The following is a 13321-nucleotide window of genomic DNA, read 5'->3' on the forward strand; positions in this document are numbered from 1 at the left end:
GGGGGGACTTCTTTTTGTTGGAGGGAACAAGTGATCCTGAATGAGAGTACCTAGCTCCGAAGCTTCGAAGAGATGCTGACTACCCAAAAGCTCAAGAGTTATGACATTATTATTATTATTAATATTAATATACAGGATTTATTTAGGACTAACAGTTTGCAAAGCACTTTACTACATGAGGGCAGACAGTACAGTTACAATACAAATGAATACGGGAGGAATCAGAGGGCCACGAGCGCAAGGCAGATGAGGAGGCAGAATCCTGACACAAAGACTCCACGGTAAAATCGCGCAAACAGAATCGCGGGAGGCCTGTCGCCCAAAAGAAGTTCTTGTACTTCTTTTGGGCAACAGGTGTCCCACGTCTCTGTTTGCGCGATTTTACTGCGATTCGTTGGACGATAATCGCTGCAAAATCGTGCCGCGTTTGGGATGCCATTGAAAGTCACGGGAATCGCAAGGACTTGCAATGGTTCAGGATCGCGGCCAGAATTGTGGCAATTCTGCCCGCAATCCAAAACGCCTATATGTGAATGGAGCCAAAAGACGTGGGTCTCAGGCTTTTTTTTTTTAATTTATTTCTGCCTCAAAGATTGTCAATCTTTAAATTTGACCTCAAGAAAATGTACCCCCCTTCATGACCTGGCCATATTTTGCGATACAGCACTGCGTTATTTTACCTGACAATTGTTCAACAATGTATGTTCTTTCCTCACCACAAATAGAGCTTTCTTTTGGTGGAATTTGATCACCTCTACATTTTTTACTTTTTGCATTATAAAAAAAATAAAATACATTTTTTTACTTTCTGCTATAAAACACATCCAATAAAAAAATTTAAAAAATCAAATTTCTTCATCAATTTAGGTCAATACGTATTCTGCTATATATTGTTAGTCAAAAAAATCCCAAGCATATATTGATTGGTTTGCGCAAAATTTAAATAGCATCTACAAACTATGGATATGTTTATTGAATTTTAGTTTATTTATTTTTACTAGTAATGGCGGTGATCAGCGACTTATAGTGGGATTGCAATATTACGGCGGACAAATTGGACACTAACTGACACTTTTGACACTTTTTGGGGACCAGTGACACTAATACAGTGATCCATTCTAAAAAATATGCACTGTCATTTTACTAATGATACTGGCTGGGAAGGGGTTAACATCAGGGGAGATCAAAAGGTTAACTGTGTGCCTAGCCAGTGCTTGTGTACTGTGTGGGAGGTGCTTTGACTAGAGGAAGGCATTGATCCATGTTCCTGCTTTGCAGAAACACAGGATCAATGCCTTCCCTATTGATAGAACAACCCTATGCCTTGTATACATAGGCAGACTGCCGTTCCGGCTCTATGCCTAATGATTGGCAGGTGCCAGCGGACAACGAGTCCGCAATACCCGCAGATCAACTCCCGCTGCGTATAATTACAGCGTGAGCAGATTGCCGGCAGCCTTGACCTGGAAGTGCAGGATCACGTACTAGGTACATGATTCTGCGCAGGAGACCCACCTTGCCACTGTATATGTAAGTTATATGGTCAGCAAGCTGTTAAACAACCTATTAATGCTTTCAGCCAAGCACTCACTCGACAGAGGAAGACTGGCGTGCGGGTCTCCTCAGGCAGGGGACTCCAAAACGGGTGCATGAAAGAAAGGAAAAGGAGGCGCAAACACCTAGTGCATTACCCGTGGGACTGTTTAAAATGATTTAATAAAATGCTGAAACATACATACAAACATGAAGAATAGAAATCGTGTTACAAATTCCCGTCACACGTATGTTGGAACATGTCCTGGAAATTGCGACCGCTAAAGCGCTTCGGGAGTCAGGCTCCCTTCCTCAGAGATACGTGTGACGGGAATTTGTAACACGATTTCTATTCTTCATGTTTGTAAATATGCATTCAGCATTTTATTAAATTATTTTAAACAGTACCACGGGTAATGCACTAGGTGTTTGCGCCTCCTTTTCCTTTCTTTCATGAACCTATTAATGCTGTTGTAAATGTGCCATCCGGCTGCAAAAAGGGCATTTGTTTTCTTGTTACTGATAGGCAATGTAAGTGGCCAAACTCTTGCAAGTATAGGCACAAATGTACTTCTTGTTCAGGATTTCACCCAGTACCAAAAGTTTAAAAAACTGGCTATAAAAAATCAGCACCAAGGGAAGGAGCTTCTTCTCAAAGGTGCGATCCACAGTGAAGCTGGACAGAATTTTGCCATGGCTTCGACAGTACCCAAATGGGCAGATGGCTCAGTTGTTAGCGGTTTTAGTGAAGGTTTTCCCATAGCAAGTTTTGATGGTACTGGTTGCACAATTGCTAAGAATTTAAATTCTGTAAATAGTGTATGTGTATAGTTAAAGAAAGGTTTTCAAAAGAGTTAGACAAAGGCAGAATTGCTGTTTTTTTTTATACACCTACTTTTATTAATTTTAGAATATCCCCCTTAGTTGTAGTTCCCAAAAAAGAAAATAATTCATATAGAATAATTCATCATCTGTCTTTTCTTGAAGGGGATTCATTAAACGATCAAATGGATGATAAATTATCGTCAACATCATACACATCTTTTGATAAATCTTAAAAAATTAAGCTTTTAGGGATTGATATTGACCACTTGATATCATTTTTAACATTACAGTCATTGTTTTTCCTGGTACAGTCATCTTTTTTTGGAAATGATCCCCAGTCTTAATTGGTCTTATTCCCCTCTTTTGAAGACTTTTGTAAAGATCAGGAAAATAGTAAACAGAGCTGTGCAGAAAATGATGCCTTTAGTTAATTACTTGTTTTTGAGGCATTCAGAGTTGGAGGGGGGAATATCCGGGCTTTACAAAACAAATGGATTCTATTAGTCTTGATATATTAAATACTGACTTACAAACATGCATTGAAATGGCCACAGTCCAGGGGTTCTGATGACAGCTGGGTCTTGTAAACCCAGTTATAAATTGATACAATTCGAGTTGTAGTGACTGGGTTGGATTTTGAATGGGTAAATTCGTTTTATTTTGATATTTATTTAAAAAAAAAATGTAAATTACTGTTTTAAACCATTAACAAAGGGTCATGACCAATTTTTTGCCAATAAGGACTTTTTGTGTTTTTTAATTAATTGAAATGTTCACTGTATACTTGCTGCCTATGATCCGTCTTTTCTTTTCCTATCTCCTCTTGCCATTCAAGGAAAAGCAGATTATTTAATCTCTCCTTACTTCTTGAAGTTCTAACCCACCCCCTTTCCCATGTGACATTAGACATCATCTCAGTAAAGGGAAATAAATGGAGGCATTAGGAGGTATCTTTGAGGCCCTGGCTACATTGCCAGTGCCTCTAGAAACCAGGAGGTACAATGTTCTATATATAGCGCTACTCCGTAGGGGTCGCTGGTAAATGTGGCCGTCTCCCACCCTGCACAGCCAGGCACATGAATTTCCAGTTAGGCCCCTTTCACATTAGTGCGACTTGTCCCGCGATTTTGGACTGCAAAATCGCATGCAAAATCGCGTCAAAATTGCGTCGTAAAATCGCGTTGCATAAGTGTGAAAGGGGCCTTACTCAGAGACAAGAAGCAGTGCTTGCAGCTTTGTTTGTTTTGTTTTATTAGGGGAATTGAACTTGGATGGGGAAGGGTGCATATGGGATGCCAATTTAATCATTGAAACTTGGTAGGGACTTTAAATTTATACACTCCTGTATATATATTCTACCTCCAGCACACACTTGCTTGCAGACTATTATTCCCAGGACCAGCTAGCACAGGTTTCAGACCCAGCATAATCTCTGCTAAGTCTGGGCAAATGCCCCTTGCAGGCAGGGGCAGTGAGCCCCTATGGTGTAACAAAGAAATGGAGGTCTTTAGTACTAGCTATCCTATCTGTAGCTACTACTCCCAGTACCACCTGGCTGAAGCTGCCACTTTCCACTGCCTGTTCCACCACAGTCCTCCTGACTGGTTCTGCACCCATCCCAGTCCTCTCAGGTGTGCCTCCTAGTCCCCCTGACTGTGTGACACTCACCAGCCCTCTTGGCTATTCCTCCTGGAGATTTACCTGACAGTGTTCTCCAGTTGTCCTCTTGTTGCTCCCGTGCCTCCTGGCCAGGATGACTCCATGTGTCTTGAGAGGGTCCTGTCCGCACCCGAGGCCAGGCCCAAGGTCACCCCCCCCCCCCCCCGAGACTGTGGAGCTTCCTCAAAGGCCACCGACAGCCTAACACTCAATCTCCAGCTTCCACCCGAACATACTCCTCCCCAGCTGGGCTGACCCAGAGTATTTGAGGGGGCCTGCCTCCTGCCAACCAAGGTTGATATTGGTCAGGGCCCTCAGAATACTCAAGGCAGCTCCACCTTACCTCCCCTCCCATTCTTCTGGAAGTTTCCAGTAAGTTCGAGAAGTAGGTGGGAGGTCTCAGTGATGCTGCCTGTGAGATCCAGCTCTCTCTGGATCTCTGCCCAACCAAGGAAAAACACAGACAGCCTGCACAAATGTATCTACTCTAAATAAAAAAAAAAACTATCTACACTCCTAGCACACAAGAGGGTGCTATATATATATGAGATACTGTGTGTATATATATATATATATATATATATATATATGTATATATATATACTGTATATATACACAGTATCTCACAATAGTGAGTACACCCCTCACATGTTTGTAAATATTTTATTATATCTTTTCATGTGACAACACTAAAGAAATGACACTTTGCTACAATGTAAAGTAGTGAGCGTACAGCTTGTATAACAGTGTAAATTTACTGTCCCCTCAAAATAACTCAGCACACAGCCATTAATGTCTAAACCACTGGCAACAAAAGTGAGTACACCCCTAAGTGAAAATGTCCAAATTGGGCCCAATTAGCCCTTTTCCCTCCCTGGTGTCATGTCACTCGTTAGTGTTACAAGGTCTCAGGTGTGAATGGGGAGCAGGTGTGCTAAATTTGGTGTTATCGCTCTCACTCTCTCATACTGGTCACTGGAAGTTTAACATGGCACCTCATGGCAAAGAACTCTCTGAGGATCTGAAAAAAAAGAATTGTTGCTCTACATAAAGATGGCCTAGGCTATAAGAAGATTACCAAGACCCTGAAACTGAGCTGCAGCAGTGGCCAAGACCATACAGTGGTTTAACAGGTTCCACTCAGAACAGGCCTCGTCATGGTCGACCAAAGAAGTAGGTAAATGTAGGTAAATGTATATAACAACCAAATCCCTTTTTTCCACTATAGCCTCTAAGATGATTTGATATCAGCATGCAACACTTGCAACATGATTTTATTTCTGTTGAGGGGGAAATGTCCACTTTAAAGGACATAAAACTATAAAACATGCATCCACATTTAAAGTTATCCTGTCATGACATTCCCTTGAACAGGTGCATTATAATCTCCAGGCCTTTGCCATTATTCCCAAACACAGAACAGATTGGTGAAATCTAGATTTTCGTACATATTATGCTGATGTATTGGGAAACAGCTTTGGATGAACACAGAAATATGAGGCCCTGTTCAACGTTACATCCTTCAGATCTCCCCTTGTATAAAATCACATCCAAAATCAGTAATGAGTGGATCTGGCTTTGACGCTGGACTCCCCTCCTCCCCCTTGCAGGCTTCATGACATTTCCATAAACCCTTTACATCTGCCAGGGAAGGCAGGACGTTCCCCCATCCCACATCTGGGCTGGAGCCTGTTTACTGGGAGGCTGCAATTAGAAGGCTCCTTGAAATGGCATAAAGTGATTCTTTGAATGCTCCTGCATCTCTGTCTCTGCAAGGTGAGGGGGTAGGGGGAGTGGTATATAGGAGACAATGATAAGGGGAGAGGGGGATGTGGAGAATAAAAGGGGGGCTCGCAGAGGAAGGGGAGTTAGAAGAAAGTTGATCAGTTAGTAGAGTGTTAATGGGGAACCGAGCATATGCATGTGTGCGTTCCTTTACACTAGAGAGTAACAGGTGATTCCAGCATAAATTCAACCATAATTGCTAGTCCAATTACAAACATATATATAGGTAATATACATTTGCAGATAATAACCAAGCTTAACATTGTATTTTCTTATTCATGACATGTCATAACAGTTTTATTGCAGTTTGTATGTGATTTGAATAGATGATGATATATAGGGTAAATATATATTAAACAGGCAATGTATACATCAAGTATTAATAATACATATAAATAAGAGGAGAATAGAGAACTGTGGTTTTCTGATTGCATATTGTTAATTTTAAGGGTTATTTTCATCCCTAGAATCCATCCACTTTCAACTAACGTACGTAAAACCTAATGTTCTAATTCTTATCTAATGTTGTAAATTGTGCATGGACTGTTAGCTAATCTGGCAGGCAGAAGTACTGATTTCCTCTTTTAAACAAAGATTACAGTTGAGCTTCATAATCAATCCGATATTCCATCCTGCAGCATATGAAAGAATGATTAGGATCAGGCTGATTCCATGAGACAGAAGTATCACCATATGTAAGGAGACAAAAGTAATGTCTTTATATGATGCCAAGATGGTATCACCATATGTAAGGAGACAAAGGCAATGCCTTTATATAATGCCAAGATGGTATCACCATATGTAAGGAGACAAAGGCAATGCCTTTATATAATGCCAAGATGGTATCACCATATGTAAAGAGACAAAGGCAATGTCTTTATATAATGCCAAGATGGTATCACCATATGTAAAGAGACAAGGGCAATGTCTTTATATAATGCCAAGATGGTATCACCATATGTAAAGAGACAAAGGCAATGTCTTTATATAATGCCAAGATGGTATCACCATATGTAAAGAGACAAGGGCAATGTCTTTATATAATGCCAAGATGGTATCACCATATGTAAAGAGACAAGGGCAATGTCTTTATATAATGCCAAGATGGTATTACCATATGTAAAGAGACAAGGGCAATGTCTTTATATAATGCCAAGATGGTATCACCATATGTAAAGAGACAAGGGCAATGTCTTTATATAATGCCAAGATGGTATCACCATATGTAAAGAGACAAGGGCAATGTCTTTATATAATGCCAAGATGGTATTACCATATGTAAAGAGACAAGGGCAAAGTCTTTATATAATGCCAAGATGGTATCACCATATGTAAAGAGACAAAGGCAATGTCTTTATATAATGCCAAGATGGTATCACCATATGTAAAGAGACAAGGGCAATGTCTTTATATAATGCCAAGATGGTATCACCATATGTAAAGAGACAAGGGCAATGTCTTTATATAATGCCAAGATGGTATTACCATATGTAAAGAGACAAGGGCAAAGTCTTTATATAATGCCAAGATGGTATCACCATATGCAAAGAGACAAGGGCAAAGTCTTTATATAATGCCAAGATGGCATCACCATATGTAAAGAGACAAGGGCAATGTCTTTATATAATGCCAAGATGGCATCACCATATGTAAAGAGACAAGGGCAATGTCTTTATATAATGCCAAGATGGTATCACCATATGTAAAGAGACAAGGGCAATGTCTTTATATAATGCCAAGATGGTATTACCATATGTAAAGAGACAAGGGCAAAGTCTTTATATAATGCCAAGATGGTATCACCATATGTAAAGAGACAAGGGCAAAGTCTTTATATAATGCCAAGATGGTATCACCATATATAAAGAGACAAAGGCAATGTCTTTATATAATGCCAAGATGGTATCACCATATGTAAGGAGACAAAGGCAATGTCTTTATATAATGCCAAGATGGTATCACCATATGTAAAGAGACAAGGGCAATGTCTTCATATAATGCCAAGATGGTAAAGTAAAACCAACCTAAATCTTGCAGCAGCATAATTTTAGAAGCAGATTGTGATGTGTTGACCGTAGTTTACCAGCCAAGAGTTTTAAAGTGAAACTAAATACGTATACACGTTGTTATGAGCAATAGCTGAACATCTGCTCCAGATTTCACAGTTCTAATCAACCGTAGTTGAAGATGACCCATCTTTGTTTTCAGAGTGACCCAATGCCACGGCCACAGGTTAAAAAGATCTCCAGGAGTTAGTGTCTTCTACAGGGCCGCTTACTTTTAGTTCCTTCGAATCACAGTTATACAGAGCGGAATTTTCCAATTTGTTTTCCAGTTCTGGTCCTTAGGGATCACCAAGATTGTTTTAAAATAGGATTGCTCTCTGATTTGGGAACCATAAATCTTAAAGCTGGAAGCTGTCCCAAAGGACCATAGTGGCTACATTGAGGATGAACTCCAGGCAAACAGCTAAAAATGGAAATTATATACACATAAAGGAACTGCCCTACCTATCAAAAGATTTGTATTTCTGTCCATCCAGTCCTGAGATTTACACAACTCTGCCACACAGCACACAGATGGACTTGTGTCTTTTTTCAACCTGACTAACTATATAACAGCACACATCTCTGTCATTGGAGATATGATTTTTCTCTGCTGCCGTTCAGATACATTTACAAGTTTTGTCCCTCCCCCAGCCTGGGACTTGACAATAAAAGGAGAAGCAACAGACTGATGGTATCAGCTCTCTGTCCCTCTGCTCTCTCCTGCCAACAGCATGCTTGTTAGCATATGAGCACTGCAGCACAACTGATTGGCTCTTTGTGCTACTTGTCCTTCTCCCATTCTGAGCTCTTCTGGATTTGGATATCAAAAGGATGATGTCAGGTCAAAAGCACGTACTTATACTGATTGCATTAACAATACATTTAATACAGAGTTGCATTAATTTGTGCCTGGAGTTCATCTTTGAAACACATTTACAAAATGCTACTTTTAAAGCGGTTGTATACTCAAAAAAAAACAAAAAAAAAAAACAAACCCTGCAAGACAAAGGCATAATGAGCTAGTATGCATCGCATACTAGCTCATTGTGAAATACTTACCTTAAAACGAAGCCCCGACACGGACCCCCGGACACCGCTGTGGGAGCGGACCTGATCCCGCAGCGTCTCTTCCGGGTTCGGAAGCTCCAGGGCTGCGAGTGGCCGGAGCCGCGATGACGTCACTCCCGCACATGGGAGCGGGTGATTAACTTTCCGGCAACTTCCCAGCAAGGAACTCTGAAGGTCCGCCGGACCTTCAGAGCGCATGTGCCGCTAGCGTCAGCGGCTGCATGCAGTGCAAATATCTCCTAAACAGTGCAGGTTTAGGAGATATTAATTGTACCTACAGGTATCCCTCATTATAGGCTTATCTGTAGATAAAAGTCAACAAAATGACTATACTACCGCTTTAAGTAAATATTAAAATTGGGTTAGAGTGGGAAAGTAATGAATACCTGTCAGGTTTTTTTTATATATCTCCTGCTCTATCTGTTTGTCCCGGTGACAAATGGCACCAGAAGAGAAGATAATTGGCCATTGGATTATTTTAGTTATAAAAAAGAATGAGAGATACTCTATATCCTACTATTGCCACATCCCTGTAAATACAATTGAGTAGGAGGAAGAGGGGAATGAAGAGGGGAAAAAAATTGGGACTTTAGAGGCTAATAGTAGGTGCTGATCTTGATGGAAAGATCAGCACCTATTATTAGCCTCTAAAGTCCCAATTTTTTCGAGAGGTTGAGAGACCCCATTGTTTTGTGGGACTCTCTCATTCCCCCCTTCCTCCTACAGGATTATTTTAGTTGTCAATGGGATTACCTTAACAGAAAGTCCCAAAGCAATGGGAGTAGGTTCAAAAGATCTCCAGAAGTTAGTGGTTTCAACAGGTATGCTTGCTCCTAGGTGCTGAGAATACTAAAAGTTATTTAGAACATTGTTTTCCAATTTGTTCTCCAGTTCTGATAACGAGGAATCACCAAAATTGTTTCAAAGTAGGATTTCTTACTGATTTAGGAACTGTTAATTTTATATCTGGAAGCTTTCTCAAAGGAAAACATTGGCTGTACTGAGACAAAACAGCTCACTTAAATATTGAGGTTTATCTAAAGACAAGCATTTTGTCTGTGTTGATGGGGGAATTGAGCGATTTTCTTTCCTGCAACCAAGGAAATAGCATTATCTATGGTTTTATTTAGCATTGTGTCTGGGAAGCTTGTGTTAATGTGGATGTCTGACGAAGGGGTCCTGCATGATTCCGAAACATGGCACTTTTCCTGATGTGATCCTTTTGCAATAAAAAGCTTCTTCAGACTGCTTTGCAAGATCCATGTGTGGATCTGTGAGAGATCCAGTGTCCAGCTGGTGATTGCTGCAGCACCCACAACAGATGTGCCCATATCCAGGAAGGTGTGCGATGGGAATATGTACTTTTCTTAATGCGGATGTCATCTGTATTTTTTTAAGATACCCACTGACTTCAAAGGGAAACTCCAGTCAAAAATTACATTTTTCCTGTTAATACAGGGAGTGCAGAATTATTAGGCAAATGAGTATTTTTGAGGATTAATTTTATTATTGAACAACAACCATGTTCTCAGTGAACCCAAAAAACTCATTAATATCAAAGCTGACTATTTTTGGAAGTAGTTTTTAGTTTGTTTTTAGTTTTAGCTATTTTAGGGGGATATCTGTGTGTGTAGGTGATTATTACTGTGCATCATTTTTAGGCAACTTAACAAAAATCAAATATACAGTATACCCATTTCAATTTTTTATTTTACCAGTGAAACCAATATAACATCTCAACATTCACAAATATACATTTCTGACATTCAAAAACAAAACAAAAAAAAATCAGTGACCAATATAGCCACCTTTCTTTGCAAGGACACTCAAAAGCCTGCCATCCATGAATTCTGTCAGTGTTTTGATCTGTTCACCATCAACATTGCGTGCAGCAGCAACCACAGCCTCCCAGACACTGTTCAGAGAGGTGTACTGTTTTCCCTCCTTGTAAATCTCACATTTGATGATGGACCACAGGTTCTCAATGGGGTTCAGATCAGGTGAACAAGGAGGCCATGTCATTAGCTTTTCTTCTTTTATACCCTTTCTTGCCAGCCACACTGTGGAGTACTTGGACGCGTGTGATGGAGCATTGTCCTGCATGAAAATCATGTTTTTCTTGAAGGATGCAGACTTCTTCCTGTACCACTGCTTGAAGAAGGTGTCTTCCAGAAACTGGCAGTAGGACTGGGAGTTGAGCTTGACTCCATCCTCAACCCGAAAAGGCCCCATAAGCTCATCTTTGATGATACCAGCCCAAACCAGTACTCCACCTCCACCTTGCTGGTGTCTGAGTCGGACTGGAGCTCTCTGCCCTTTACCAATCCAGCCACGGGCCCATCCATCTGGCCCATCAAGACTCACTCTCATTTCATCAGTCCATAAAACCTTTGAAAAATCAGTCTTGAGATATTTCTTGGCCCAGTCTTGACGTTTCAGCTTGTGTGTCTTGTTCAGTGGTGGTCGTCTTTCAGCCTTTCTTACCTTGGCCATGTCTCTGAGTATTGCACACCTTGTGCTTTTGGGCACTCCAGTGATGTTGCAGCTCTGAAATATGGCCAAACTGGTGGCAAGTGGCATCTTGGCAGCTGCACGCTTGACTTTTCTCAGTTCATGGGCTGTTATTTTGCACCTTGGTTTTTCCACACGCTTCTTGCGACCCTGTTGACTATTTTGAATGAAATGCTTGATTGTTCGATGATCATGCTTCAGAAGCTTTGCAATTTTAAGAGTGCTGCATCCCTCTGCAAGATATCTCACTATTTTTGACTTTTCTGAGCCTGTCAAGTCCTTCTTTTGACCCATTTTGCCCAAGGAAAGGAAGTTGCCTAATAATTATGCACACCTGATATAGGGTGTTGATGTCATTAGACCACACCCCTTCTCATTACAGAGATGCACATCACCTAATATGCTTAATTGGTAGTAGGCTTTCGAGCCTATACAGCTTGGAGTAAGACAACATGCATAAAGAGGATGATGTGGTCAAAATACTAATTTGCCTAATAATTCTGCACTCCTTGTAGTATGTTAAATTTCTTTATCTTTGATATTATTCATTTTCTGGCTAACTGCTTGTGTTGCTTAGAAAGTCTTATCTAATCTAGACAAACAGCTTCTTGTTCCTGTTCTTCAGCGACAACACTATTTCCCTTTATCTGAATTGGCTAAGCTGTCTTTCACTTCCTGATAAGGTTGTCGGTCTTTCTTAGACAGACATGCCTAGACCTGCCCGTCATAGAGGTAAGCGGGCGGCTCGTTCTGAAGGTAAGTGTTTCATAATGAGCTAGTATGCGATGCATACTAGCTCATTATGTGTTTTTCTTTCAGGGTGAGAAAAAAAAATTGGGTTTACAACCTCTTTAACCGGTTGCCAACCGCCGCACGTACATTTACTGCGGCGGTCAGCCCCGGCCAGGCAGAGTGATGTAGGGGTACGTCACTCGCCTGTCACTGACTTGTGAGTCAATAGCGGGCGGGCGCACGCCCGCCCCGGCTCGTTCACTTACAAGTCAGTGCGTGTGACCGGCGGACCCGATTGTCTGCCGGTCACTCACGATCGCTCCGGTGAAGGGAGAAAGGCAGGCGGCTAATGTAAACAAGCCGCCTGTCATTCTCCCTGGTGTAAAAATGGAGATCAGACGGTTCTACTATGTAGGACAGTTGATCTCTGTTTTTACACCAGTAGTCATGTCCCTTTACAGTTAGAAGCACGCCCCTAGGACACACTTAACCCCTCCCTCTCCAATACAGTTAACCCATTCCCTGCCAGTGTAATTTTTGCAGTAACAGTGCATATGTATAGCACTGATTACTGCAGTAATGTCACTGGTAACCCCAAAAGTGTCAAAAATGTCAGTCAAGGGTCTGATCTGTCCGCCGAAATCTGTCCGCAGTCCCGCAAAAAAAATCGCAGATCCCCGCCATTACTCGTTAAAAAAAAAAACACCAAAAATGACAAAAATCTTTCCCTTTGTTAGTAAACGCGATAACTTTTGCGCAAACCAATCAAAATACGCTTTTTGCGATTTTTTTTACCAAACATATGTAGCATAAAACAAATTGGCTGAAAATGTTAAAAAATTTTGATTTTTACATTTTTTTTTTTTTTGGAATTTCATATAAAAAAATGTGAAAAATATTGTTTTTTTTGCAAAATTTACGCTTTTTTTTGTTTATAGCGCATGATCAAAAAAATCGCACAGGTGATCAAATACCACCAAAAGAAAGCTCTGTTTGTGGGAAAAAAAGGACGTCAAATTCGTTTAGGTACAGCGTCGCACGACCGCGCAATTGTCCGTTAAACTCACGCAGTAAAAAATCGCAAAAAACCCCCTGGTCAGGAAGGGGGTATAATCTTCCGGGGCTTAAGTGGTTAAGGTATTAGAGTGGACTTCTGCTTT

The 13321-nt window shown here is 40.8% G+C and overlaps 1 protein-coding gene across 1 annotated transcript in view; it reads left to right on the forward strand.

The window, feature by feature from the left end:
- Positions 1 to 5640: 5640 nt before the first annotated feature.
- Positions 5641 to 13321, forward strand: part of PODN (podocan) — a 45553-nt gene continuing 37872 nt past the window's right edge. Inside the window, exon 1 of the mRNA XM_082264751.1 lies at positions 5641 to 5793. The gene's annotated coding sequence lies outside the window, so the exon portion shown is untranslated. The remainder of the gene's footprint in view (positions 5794 to 13321) is intronic.

This window comes from Pelophylax lessonae, assembly GCF_965119305.1.
Source record: "Pelophylax lessonae genome assembly, chromosome: 8".
Taxonomy (NCBI): Eukaryota; Metazoa; Chordata; class Amphibia; order Anura; family Ranidae; genus Pelophylax; species Pelophylax lessonae.